This window comes from Trichosurus vulpecula, chromosome 4 (assembly GCF_011100635.1).
Source record: "Trichosurus vulpecula isolate mTriVul1 chromosome 4, mTriVul1.pri, whole genome shotgun sequence".
Lineage (NCBI taxonomy): Eukaryota > Metazoa > Chordata > Mammalia > Diprotodontia > Phalangeridae > Trichosurus > Trichosurus vulpecula.
This window is the reverse complement of record NC_050576.1, coordinates 38,600,168-38,614,409: the sequence shown is the minus strand read 5'-3', so window position 1 is coordinate 38,614,409 and position 14,242 is coordinate 38,600,168.

Genomic DNA, 14,242 nt, shown 5'->3' with positions numbered 1-14,242 from the left:
TTGGTTGCCACAGCAACCAAACAGACTTTAAGCGTTTTGAAACAAACAATAAGATATACCTGATCAAGCCAATTGTAATGTGAACTAAGCTGCTGTTATGATATTAGTTGCACTATCAGCAAATTAGCAACTGAGCAGAGGAAAAAGAAAACAAAACACCCGTTTGTGGAAACCCCTTGGAATGTGCCATCTTCAACTACATGTCATTTCCCCAGGGCAAGCGGTCACTGAAAGCAGAAAAACACAGGATGAGAAAATACCTACCTCTCCCAGTCCAGCTCATTCTATTAGTCTGAAAATTTAAATTCCTCACAAGCATATCATGCTATGGTTTCTGATTTTGTTTTGTTTTTAATTAGCTTCTGATCAGTAAATGATCAGATTTGAGTGCTCTCACTGAATTTCAGGAAAATCTTAACAGCTGAAACATATAGTGCTTGAAGGTTTGAAAAGGTTTTTACATACATCGTCTTCTTTGATCTTGACAGTAACCTTGAGAGTTAGGTATTTTCATTATCCTCACTTTGTAGATGAAGATGAGGCTCAGAGAAATTAATCTACTTGTCCAGGGTCACACAGCCAATGATGGAGGTGAAATTTGAACCTTGGTCCTTCTGGCTACAAGTCCAGCACTCTAGCTACTGGGCCAGACCAGAGTCTTTCCACAGATACCTATAATCACAGTCCCTTCTTGAGAACTCTGATAGCAACCACCTTCTATTTGTTGTGTGTGCATTTTCTCCAAGGAGCTCAAAGCACTTTTAACCACAAAATCTTTGGGTGCAGGTATGGCCTCCATTAAGCAAAGTTAACAAAATTTCTGACTGATCACTCACAAATCTATTGTGTACCTATTATACGACTAGCCCTCAGTTTAGGGATTATTAGGGCTACTGACAAAGTATAAAATATATTCAAGAAGTCAATAATCTTGTTGGGTGGGGAAGATTAACATAGTCAGCAAGCATTAAGCACCAATGACGTACAAAGCCCACAATGATGACCTTCTGAAAGTTACCTTCATCTGGGGCTATTACAAAGAAAGAGATGGATCTTTTGGAGTAAGAAAGGATAAAGAGGAAAGCAGAAGTCGTTCTATTCATCTGTGAATTATAGCCCAAAATCTTGGTGGGATCTGGGGCTTTCGACATTAATCATAATAGCTTGCATTTGTGTAGCTACTTTGGGTTTCCAACATGCTTTACCCTCGTTATTTCATTTAATCCTCATGATTCTTATTTAATCCATTTAATCCATCATTATTCTTATTTTATCTTATTTTATACATAAGGAAACTGAGGCTCTGGGAAGTTAGATGACTTGTCCAGTGTTACACAATCAACAAATACCTCAGGCAGGTGGCAGAGCCAAGATGGCAGAGAGAAGCTAGGAAACTGCCTGAGTTCTCCTCAGTTTCCCTTGGAAACAACATTAAATCAAGCATCTAAAAGAATTCCGGAGAAACAGAATCCACAAAAAGATGGAGTGAAATGACTTTCTAGCCCAAGATAACTTAGAAGGACATCAGAAAAGGTCTTTCTCATCTTGGGGGCGGAGCCAAGATGGCTGCATGAAGGCAGCGTCTTACCGGAGCTCTCTCACAAGGTCTGTCAGATTCCCATAAAAAAGTGAATTTGAGCAGATTTGAGAGAGTCAGAAACCGCGAGCAGTCTGCGTGGGGCAAATTTCCGAGCCGGGAGAGTCTGAAAGGCCGGAGGAACGATCTGCAGGCTCGGAGAGTGCTCGGTGCGGAGCTGCTCCAGACCAAGGCGGAAGCGGCTGGCCGGGAAATCCACGTGGGAGACGGGCTGGGAGAAAGCTGGGCGCCCGAAACCAGCAGAGATCCCCAGGACTCCCAACACAGGACAGCAGTCTGTGGGAGCAACGAGAGGCAGCGCAACGCCACCAGCCGTGAAAACACCCACTCCTGACGCTTGCAAAACCCAGGAACTCGGCTTCTTGAACTTCCGGAAGACTCAATGGCCAGGTAAACGGCTCTGATCCCTCCCCTCCCCACCCAGAGAATTCCTCGGGGAAAAAAAAAAAGAGAACTGAAACAGAGGAGAGAGTAGTGGGGCCTCACAGGACAAATACTAGAAGCAGGGGTCAACGCCAGGAGCCCAGACGTAACCTTGCTCCCCCAGGGGAAGTGCCAGACATCAGCTCAAACAACAAACAGCTGAGACCATTGCTGAAAAGCAAGTGCTGGAGAGCACCCACAGGGAGTGAGACGCCAGGGAGCCAGACCCCTCCCCCACACCTCAGGAAGCTGAAGGTTATAATTCTAGACTCACAACCCCCAGAATAAGAAAGCTGGGACAGAGAGCCCAAAGATAGAAATTCGTTGTAACGCCAGGAAAAGGGAAAACAACAAACATGAAGAAGAATACAAAAAAACCGAGGACAATAGATTCTTTTTATGGAGACAGGCAGGTTCAAAATATCGATATGGAGGAGGACGGCAATGACACGGTAGATACATCAGATACCTCAAAAGCTAATATGAACTGGTCTCCAGCCCAAAAAGCACTGCTGGAAGAGCTAAAGGAGGATTTTAAAAACCAAATTAGGGAGCTAAAAGAAAATATGGAAAAATGGAAAAAAGGGAGAAAAAATCCACTGATGAAATCAAGTCCCTAAAGAATAAGATTGGCGAAATGGCTACGGAGATTCAGAATCTAGAGAGAGAAAAGGACACCCTGAGAGGCGAAATCAACCAATTGAAAATGGAGGCTCAAAAGCAAAATGTAAACACTAACTCATTTAAAATTAGACTTGAGCAAGTGGAAGCTGATGAATCTATGAGGCATCAAGAAGTAATAAAAGAAAACGTAAAGAATGAAAAAATAGAAAAAAATGTGAAACATCTGATTGGCAAAACAACTGACCTGGAAAATAGATCCAGGAGAGACAATTTGAGAGTTATTGGCCTACCGGAAATCCACGATGAAAAAAAGAGCCTTGACAGTATCTTCGAAGAAGTTATCAAAGACAACTGCCCAGAGGTCCTAGACCCAGAGGGCAAAATAGTCATTGAAAGAATTCACCGATCACCCCCTGAAAGAGATCCCAAACTGAAAACACCAAGAAATATTATAGCCAAATTTCAGAGCTATAAACTCAAGGAGAAAATACTGCAAGCAGCCAAAAAGAAGCAATTCAAATACCGTGGAACTACAGTCAGGATCACGCAGGATCTCTCAGCTTCCACATTAAAAGACAGGAGAAATTGGAATATGATATTCCGAAGGGCAAAGGAGCTGGAACTACAACCAAGGATCAACTACCCAGCAAAACTAAGCATAATTTTCCAGGCAAGGCGATGGACATTCAATGAAATAAGGGAATTCCAGACCTTCCTGATGAAAAGGCCGGAACTCAATGGAAAATTTGATCTCCAAATACAAAACTCAAGAGAGACATAAAAAGGTAACCAGGGGGAAAAACCCCACAAACCTCATTAACCAATAAGGTTAGGTTGTTTACATCTTTATGTGGGATTATATCATCTTATGTATGTTTTTTATGTATGTATGTATATATATACATATATGTATATATATATATATATATATATATATAAATACATATACATATATAAGTCATTCTTGTGAATGGTACAACTATTATGACAAATGAAAGGGATATACATAGGTTGTGAATGCCTGTATAAATTAACTGATGTAAAGATATAAAATATAAATAAGAGATATAAAGGGAGGGCTATGAGGGAAGTGGTAAGGAGGTAGTAGAAAAGGGTAAATTACACCAAAGGAAGTGGCAAAAAAACATATTATAGTAGAGGGAAAGAAGGGAGGGAGAAGAGCAGTATTTGAGCTTTACTGTCATCTGATCTAGTTCAAGAAGGGAATAACATACTCTGATAAGTTTAGAAATCTAACTTGTCCTACGGGAAGTGGGAGGGTAAGGGGGGAAAAAGGGAGGAGGGAGGGCAGAAGGAAGAGGAGAAGTAGCAAGTGGGTAATGGTAAGATAAGGGAGGGGAATAAACAGGGAGGGTTAACTGAGGAAAGCGGCGGTCAAAAGCAAAACTTTGTTGAGGAGGAGAAGGGGAAAGGGAGAAATAAAAGCATAAACAGGGGGAATTAGGATGGAGAAAAAGACACAGATAGAAATCATAACCCTGAACGTGCAGGGGATGAACATTCTCACAAAACAGAAGCAGATAGCAGAATAGATTAAAAACCATAATCCTACAATATGCTGTTTACAAGAAACGCATCTGAAACAGGGGGTTACACATAGGGTTAAGGTAAAAGGCTGGAGTAAAATATATTGTGCCTCAGCTAAAGTAAAAAAAGCAGGTGTAGCAATCCTAATCTCAGACAAAGCAAAAGTAAAGATAGATTCAATTAAAAGAGATAAGGAAGGACATTATATCCTGCTAAAAGGCACCATAAACAATGAAGCAATATCATTGCTTAACATATATGCACCAAGTGGTAAGGCATACAAATTCTTAGAGGAGAGGTTAAGGGAGTTACAGGAAGAAATAGACAGCAAAACTATAATATTGGGAGACCTCAACCTCCCCCTTTCTGAACTTGATAAATCTAACCTCAAAATAAATAAGAAAATAGTTAAGGAGGTAAACAGAATTTTAGAAAAGGCACATATGATAGACCTTTGGAGAAAACTGAATGGGGATAAAAAGGAATATACTTTCTTCTCAAAAGTACATGGCACATACTCAAAAATTGACCATGTACTAGGGCATAAAAACCTCAAAATCCAGTGCAGAAAAGCAGAAGTAGTCAATGCATCCTTTTCAGATCATGATGCAATAAGAATCATTTTTAATAAAGTACCATGGAAAAATAAGCTAAAAACTAATTGGAAACTAAATAATTTAATTCTAAAGAGTGAGTGGGCCAAAGAACAAATCAGAGAAACAATTAATAATTTCATTCAAGAGAATGACAATAATGAAACAACATACCAAAACTTATGGGATGCAGCAAAAGCAGTTCTTAGGGGAAGTTTTATATCTCTAAATGCCTACATGAATAAAATAGGGAAAGAGGAGATCAATGATCTGGGCATACAGCTGAAAAAGCTAGAAAAAGAGCAAATTGAAAACCCCCAATTAAATACCAAATTAGAAATACTGAAAATCAAAGGAGAGATTAATAAAATTGAAACCAAGAAAACTATTGAATTAATAAATAAAACAAAGAGCTGGTTTTATGAAAAAACCAATAAAATTGACAAACCTTTGGCCAATTTGATTAAAAAAAAGAAAGAAGAAAATCAAATTACCAGCATAAAAAATGAAAAGGGTGAGGTCACCTCTAATGAAGAGGAAATCAAAACAATAATTAGGAATTATTTGGCCCAACTGTATGCCCATAAATTTGACAGCCTTAGAGATATGGATGAATATCTACAAAAACATAAACTGCCCAGACTAACAGAGAAGGAAGTGAAATTTCTTAATGACCCCATATCAGAAAAAGAAATTGAGCAGGCCATCAACGAACTCCCTAGGAAAAAATCTCCAGGGCCAGATGGTTTTACATGTGAATTCTATCAAACATTTAAAGAACAACTAATTCCAATACTTTGTAGACTATTTGGGAAAATAGGTGAAGAAGGAGTCCTACCAAATTCTTTTTATGACACAAATATGGTACTAATACCCAAACCAGGTAGAGTTAAAACAGAGAAAGAAAATTATAGACCAATTTCTCTAATGAATATTGATGCAAAAATTTTAAATAAAATATTAGCAAAAAGATTGCAGCAACTCATTACGAGAATAATACACTATGACCAGGTAGGATTTATTCCAGGAATGCAAGGATGGTTCAATATTAGGAAAACTATTAGCATAATTGACCATATCAACATCAAAACTAGCAGAAACCATATGATCATCTCAATAGATGCAGAAAAAGCCTTTGATAAAGTACAACACCCATTCGTATTAAAAACACTAGAAAGCATAGGAATAAGTGGAACCTTCCTCAAAATTATAAATAGCATCTACCTAAAACCATCGACAAGCATTATTTGTAATGGGGATAAACTAGATGCATTCCCAATAAGATCAGGGGTGAAACAAGGATGTCCATTATCACCCCTATTATTCAATTTGGTACTAGAAACATTAGCTGTAGCAATAAGATAAGAAAAAGAAATTGAAGGAATTAGAATAGGAAAAGAAGAAACTAAATTATCACTTTTTGCAGATGACATGATGATTTATCTAGAGAATCCTAGAGAATCAAGTAAAAAACTACTTGAAATAATAAACAACTTTAGCAAAGTTGCAGGATATAAAATAAACCCACATAAATCCTCAGCATTCCTATACATTACTGACAAAGCCCAACAGCAAGAGATAGAAAGAGAAATTCCATTCAAAGTTACTGAAGGCACTATAAAATATTTGGGAGTCTATCTGCCAAGACAAACCCAGGGCCTATATGAACATAACTATGAAACACTTTTCACGCGAATAAAATCAGATCTAAATAAATGGAGAAATATCAGTTGCTCATGGTTAGGCCGAGCTAATATAATAAAAATGACAATTCTACCTAAATTAATCTATCTATTCAGTGCCATACCAATCGAACTACCAAAATATTTTTTTACTGAGCTGGACAAAATAATAACAAAATTCATTTGGAAAAACAAGAGGTCTAGAGTATCTAGGATATTAATGAAAAGACATGCTAGAGATGGTGGCTTAGCCACACCAGATATTAAACTGTACTACACAGCAGCAGTCATCAAAACTGCCTGGTACTGGTTAAGAAACAGGGGTGTGGATCAGTGGAATAGGATAGGTACACAAATAGGTGAAATCAACAAGTTTAGCAATCTACTCTTTGATAAACCCAAAGAGGCCAGTTTCTGGGCTAATAATTCACTATTTCACAAAAACTGTTGGGAAAATTGGAAAATGGTAGGGCAAAAACTGGGCATAGACCAATATCTTACACCATATACCAAAATAAAGTCAAAATGGGTTCATGATTTAGAAGTAAAAGTTGATATTCTAAGTAATTTGGGAAAGCAAGGAATAGTTTACTTATCAGATTTGTGGAAAAGTAAAGAATTCATGACCCAACAAGAGATAGAGAGCATTACAAAATGCAAAATGGATAATTTTGATTATGTCAAATTGAAATGTTTTTGTACAAAAAAAAGCCAATGCAACAAGAATTAGGAGGGAAGCAGAAAATTGGGAGAAAATCTTTGCAACTAGTATCTCTGATAAAGGCCTCATCTCTAAAATACACAGGGAGCTGAGCCAAATATATAGGAATACAAGCCATTCCCCAATTGAGAAATGGTCAAAGGATATGAACAGGCAGTTTTCAGAGGAAGAAATTAAAGCTATCTACAGGCATATGAAAAAATGCTCTGGATCACTACTGATTAGAGAAATGCAAATCAAAACAACTCTTAGATACCACATCTCTCCTGTCAGATTGGCTAATATAACAAAACAGGAAAATGATAAATGCTGGAAAGGATGTGGGGAAATTGGAACATTGTTGCATTGCTGGTGGAGTTGTGAGCTGATCCAGCCATTTTGGAGAGCAGTTTGGAACTGTGCCCAAAGGGCTATAGAAATGTTCCTACCCTTGGACCCAGCAATACCACTTCTAGGGTTGTATCCCAAAGAAATCACACAAGTGGGGAAAGGACCCATATGTACAAAAATATTTATAGCAGCTCTTTTTGTGGTAGCCAAGAATTGGAAATCAAAGGGATACCCATCAATTGGGGAATGGCTGAACAAGCTGTGGTATATGAAGGTGATGGAATACTATTGTGCCATAAGAAATGGGGATGATGCAGACTTCATAACAACCTGGAAAAACCTACACGACATAATGCTGAGTGAGCGGAGCAGAGCCAGGAGAACGTTGTGCACAGCCACAGATATATGGATTCCATGAGGACCAACCCTGACATACTGTGCTTTTCTCAGCAACCTAAGGGGCAAGGACAACTCCAGGGGACTCACGATGGAGAATGCTATCTTCATCCAGAGAAAGAATTGCGAAGTTTGAATACAGATCGAGGCGCACAACATGCTCGCCTTTTTTGCTTCTTTTTTGTTTTTGTTTTTGGGTTTCTTTTTTGGTTCTGTTTCTTCTTTCTCATGATTCATTCCGTTGGTCAAAATTCTTCTCCACGACTTGACTAGTGCATAAATTAATTCAATGCGAAGTTATACATGACAGTTATATGAGATTCCATGCCATCTTGGGGAGGGAGGGGAGAAAAACTGGAACTCAAAACTATGTAGAACCGTGTGTGGTAAACTAAAAATAAATAAATAAATTCAAAAAAAAAATAAAAAAATTAAAAAAGAACAAAATTAAAACTCCGATTAAACAACAAATAAGAGATTCCAAAAATCAAAGGAGAGATTAATAAAACTGAAAGTAAGAAAACTATTAAACTAATAAATAAAACTAAGGGCTGGTTTTATGAAAAAAAAACAGTAAAAGAGATAACCCTTTGATTAAATTGATTAAAGAGAAAAAAGAAGAAAATCAAATTACCAGTATCAAAAATGGAAAAGGTGAGTTCACCATCAATAAAAAGGAAATTAAAGCAATAATTAGGAGCAATTTTGCCCTACTATATGCCAATGAATCTGAAAGTCCAAGTGAAATAGATAAATATTTACAAAAATAGAAATTTCCTAAATTAAGAGAAGAAGAAATAAAATATTTAAATAACCACATTCTAGAAAAAGAAATTGAACAAGCCATCAATGAACTGCCCAAGAAAAAATCTCCAGGGCCAGATGGATTTACAAATGAATTCTATCAAACATTTAAACAATAATTTATTCCAATGTTACATGAACTATTTGGAAAAATAGGCAAAGGTATTCTTCCAAATTCCTCTTATGACACCAATACTGTGCTAATACATAAACCAGGAAGAGCCAAAACAGAGAAAGAAAATTATAGACCATTTTCCCTAATGAGTATTGATGCAAAAATTTTAAATAAAATATTAGCAATGGGATTATAGCAATTTATCATGAGGATAATACACTATGACCAGGTGGGATTTATACCAGGAATGCAGGGCTCATTCAATATTAGGAAAACTATTAGCATAATTGACCATATCAAAAACAAAACCAACAGAAATCATACAATTATCTCCATAGATTAAAAAAAAAAGCTTTTTACAAAATACAGCACCCATTTCTATTAAAAACACTAGAGAGTATAGGAATAAATGGAGCTTTCCTTAAAATGATAAGTACTATCTATCTAAAACCATCAGCAAGCATTATCTGTAAAGGGGATAAGCTAGAAGCCTTCCCAATAAGACCAGGGGTAAAACAAGGATACCCATTATCATCACTATTATTCAATATTGTACTAGAAATGTTAGCTTTTGCAATAAGAGAAGAAAAAGAAATTGAAGGAATTAGACTAGGGCAGCAATGAGGAAACAAAACTATCATTCTTTGCAGATGATATGATAGTATACTTAGAGAATCAACTAAAAACATCTTGAAATAATTAACAACTTTAGCAAAGTGACAGGATACAAAATAAACTCTTATTAATCATCAGCATTTTTATATATTACCAATAAAGCTAAGCAAGAAAAGATGGGAAGAGAAATTCCATTTAAAATAACTGTAGACAGTATAAAATATTTGAGAGTCTAATTTCCAAGAAAACGCAAGGACTGTATGAACACAATTACAAAACAATTTTTACACAAATAAAGTCAGATCCAAACAATTAGAAAATATAAGTTGCTCATGGGTAGGCTGAGTTAATATAATAAAAATGACAATTCTACCTAAATTAATTTACTTATTCAGTGCCATACCAAACTACCAAAAATTATTTTAGATAACTAGAAAAATAAAAACAAAATACATCTAGAAGATCAAAAGTTCAAGAATATCAAAGGAGTTAGTGAAAGAAAATGTGAAAGAAGGCGGTCTAGCCATACTAGATCTCAAATTGTATTATAAAGTGGTAATTATCAAAACAATCTGGTGCTGGCTAAGAAATAGAATGGTGGATCAGTGGAGTAGGTTAGGTACATAAGCCACAATAGTACATGATTATAGTAATCTACTGTTTGATAAACCTAAAGACTCCAGCTTTTGGGATAAGAACTCACTATTTGACAAAAACTGCTGGGAAAACTGGAAAACAGTATGGCAGAAGCTAAGCATAGACCAGCATCTCATGCTGTATACTGAGATAAGGTCAAAATGGGTACATGATTTAGACATAAAGTGTGATCCTATAAGTGAATTAGGAGAACAAGGAATGGTCTACTTGTCAGATGTATGGAGAAGGGAAGAATTTATAGCCAAATAAGAGATAGAGAATATTATGAAATGCAAAATTGATAATTTTGATCACATTGAATTAAAAAGGGTTTGCACAAAAATATTGACACTATCAAGATTAGAAGTAAAGCAGAAAAATGGGAAACAATTTTACAGCCAATGCTTCTGATAAAGACTCCATTTCTTTAATATATAGAGAACTGAGTCAAGTTTATAATAATACAAGTAATTCCCCAATTTATAAATGGTCAAAGGATATGAATAGGCAGTTTTCAGATGAAGAAATTAAAGCTATCTATAGTCATACAAAAATGGCCCTAAATCACTAGACTAGAGAAATACACAATAAAACAGCTCTGAGGTACCACCTTGTATCTACCAGATTGGTTAATATAACAGAAAAGGAAAATGATAAATGTTGGAGAAGATGTGGGAAAATTGGGACACATGCATTGTTGGTAGAGTTGTGAACTGATCCAACCATTCTGGAGAACAATTTGGAACTATGGTCAAAGGGCAATCAAACTGTGGATACCTTCTAATCCAGCAATACTACTACTAGGTCTGTATCCCAAAGAGATCATAAGAAAGGGAAAAGTACCTACATGTACACAAATATTTATAGCAGTTCTTTTTGTGGTGGCAAAGAATTAAAAATTAAGGGGATGTCCATCAATTGGAGAATGGCTGGACAAGTTGTGGTATATGAATGTAATGGAATACTACTGTGCTATAAGAAATAATGAGCAGGCAGATTTCAGAAAACCCTGGAAAGATTTACATTAACTGATGCTGAATCAAGTAAGCAAAATCAGGAGAACATTGTACAGTAACAGCAACATTGTGGGATGATCAGCTATGATAGCTTTAGCTCTTCACAGCAATACAATGACCCAAGACAATTCCAAAAAAATTCACAATGGAACATGCTATCCACATCTAGAGAAAGAACCATAGAGTCTGAATGCAAATCAAAATATACTACTTTCACTTTTTTGTGGTTTTTTGTGACTTTTCCTTTTTGTTCTGTTTCTTCTTTTACAGCATGACTAACGTGAAAATATGTTTACATGACTGCACATGTATAACCTATATCAGATTGCTTGCTGTCTTGGGGGAGGGAGATGGGAGGGAGGAAAAAAATGGAATAAAATCTTATAAAAAATAAATGCTGAAAACTATCTTTACATGTAATTGGGAAAAATAAAATACAACGATTCAAGACAATTCTGAAGGACTTATGAGGAAGAATGTTATCCACCTCCAGAGAAAGAACAAATGGAGTCTGAATGCAGATTTGAACCATATTAAAAAAAAAAGACATACCTGAGGCAGAATTTGAACCCATTTCTTCCTGATTCCATTCTAGTAGTACTTCATATATTAACTGCACTCCACTGGTAGGTAAGTAAGTAACAAGGATTTATTGAGTACTTACTGAGTGTTATGCACTGGGGAAGCAAATATAAGCAAAAGGAAGAACATATATTAGTGACTATTGTTATATGAATTTCATCATGACATGATATGAAGCAGGATTATCTCACCCTTTTACTTGACTCCACCTTGGAAAATCAGAACTACTTAACCTAACCACCCCCTTGGTTCCTCCTCTCAGATGTGACTCAAGCCAGTCCCTTGCTCTACCACCAGGAGGTTATCCAGTCATGGGAGACAATGGGAAGGGAATCCTTAATGGTCTAGCCTTCAAAGGCATAGAGTTAATATCTTTCCCCTTAGCCAAATTGCAAAATCAGTCATTGCCTAGAGCAGTGGTTAAATGTCATGGGCCTCTTTGGTAGCCTAATAAATTGTATGGATTCCTTCTTAGGTTTTTAAAAAAATAATATAAGGAAAAAATAAATTTCAATTAGAGGTCAGTGAAAATTAAGAATTTTTTCCCCATCCAAGTTCAGATATCCCCTAAAATGTATTCATAGATGCCTTGAGGATTCATATATCTCATATTAGCAACCCTTAACCTAGAGAAAGTTCTAAGAATAAGTTCACCCTCTTCTTTGTGAAACTATAATGAAAAAAATCAATAATTCTGTTTCTAAAGTTCTGAGCCCCCAGCCAGAAAACTGCTCTGCCAAAACATACCAGAGATGTAATATCTTTTTCTCCCCATCTCATTAATATTTTTCTTTCTTTCCCTATTTTCTTTCCCTATCTCCTATTATGTTTCTCTGCTACATTTGTACAATAGCACACATAGGCCAGCAATACAAATGACTAAATGCACTTATAATAATAACTAGCTGAAAAGATATGTAAGCATAAAGGTAAACAAGTTTTTTTTAAAGAAATGGGTAATTTTTGGGAAACAGACAAGATACTCTTAAAAGAGAGGCAGGAGGAAGCCACATGGGAATGAAGTCACCAGGCCCAGTCTCAGCAGAACTGATGTTCTAGCAATGCAGCATCTGATCCATGTTCCTCTGCCTGCTTTGATCATGCAACACTATTTAAGGAGTCCTGGTGTCTATGCCTCATGACAACAGCCTCTACCCTCGGTTCCTTAACTCCTCTTTTTCCACTTCTGGTTGGTGTCATCCCACTCCCCCATCCATGCATTTGCCCAGGTGTAAAATCTCCTTCCCACAACACCTTTTTCTCAATCACTTGAAATGAAAGGGACTAACTTGTCAAAGTCTGGTCCCTATCAGTCATAGGGTCAACCCCGCAGAAATGCCAAGAGAACACAACATAATTACTAGCCGGGTAAAGTCACTTAACCTTTATTTGTCTCACTTTCCTCAACTGCAAAATGGGGAAAACAATAGGAAGCACCTTGCAGGGCTGTTATGATGATCAAGTGAGATAATATTTGTTATATGTTGGAGAAGATGTGAGAAAATTGGGACACTGATACATCGTTAGTGGAGTTGTGAACTGATCCAACCATTTTGAAGAACAATTTGGAACTATCCCCAAAGCGCAATCAAACTGTGCATACCTTTTGATCCAGCAATACTATTACTTTTTAGCACAGTGCCTGACACAGAGTAGGTGCAATATAAATACTTATCCCCTTCCTTTTCTCTTCTCAAGTTGACTTTTAATCAATAAAAACTAATTTTAGGGTGTGATCATTGAACTAGTTCCAAATTAACCTAACTATCCTCTCATGCAGACCATAGCTTTCTACTTCATCCAGAAGATTAGTTTCAGGCCTGGAGCATCATGGATCATAGAATGCAAAAGTAGTAAGGGAACTACCTTAATGTTAATCTCCTTAACCCTTACACAAAAGGAATCCCCACTACAATATACTTGAAATGCAATGCAGATGGAAACTACTTCTACCGGCTTCTACTTGAAGACTTCCAATAGTCACTTATAACTTAGGATGAAATAAAGCTTTTCTGACTTGTACATTTTCAGTAGGGCTCCTTTTTTTCCAGAAAACATTAAATTCCTCTGACGTCATAGTTTAGTGACCCACTCAATTAAAAAAAAAGGGAAATGCTGTTAGTCTGGTATATTCTATTCTTGGTGAAGCCATGCTATTATTACCACTACTTTTCCTAGATGATTTCTAACCATCCTTTTAATGATGTCTTCCAGATACCAGCAGCATTATCCAATGATCAACTGTGAGTGTGAACTGTGAATGACTTAGCTATTCTCAGTAATACAATGATTTAAGACAGTTCTGAAGGACTGATGATGAAGAATGTTATCCACCTCCAGAGAAAGAACATATGGAGTCTGAATGTAGATTGGAAGCATATTTTTTATTTTATTTTTCTTGTGGATATGTTTTGGGTTTTTGGGGGGGGGTGGTCTGTGTCTTTTTTTGCAACATGACTAATTTGGAAATATGTTTCCATGATTGCACATTCATAATCTATAGCAACATGCTTGCTTTCTCCAAGAGGAGGGAGAGACAGAATTTAAAAATTATAAAAAC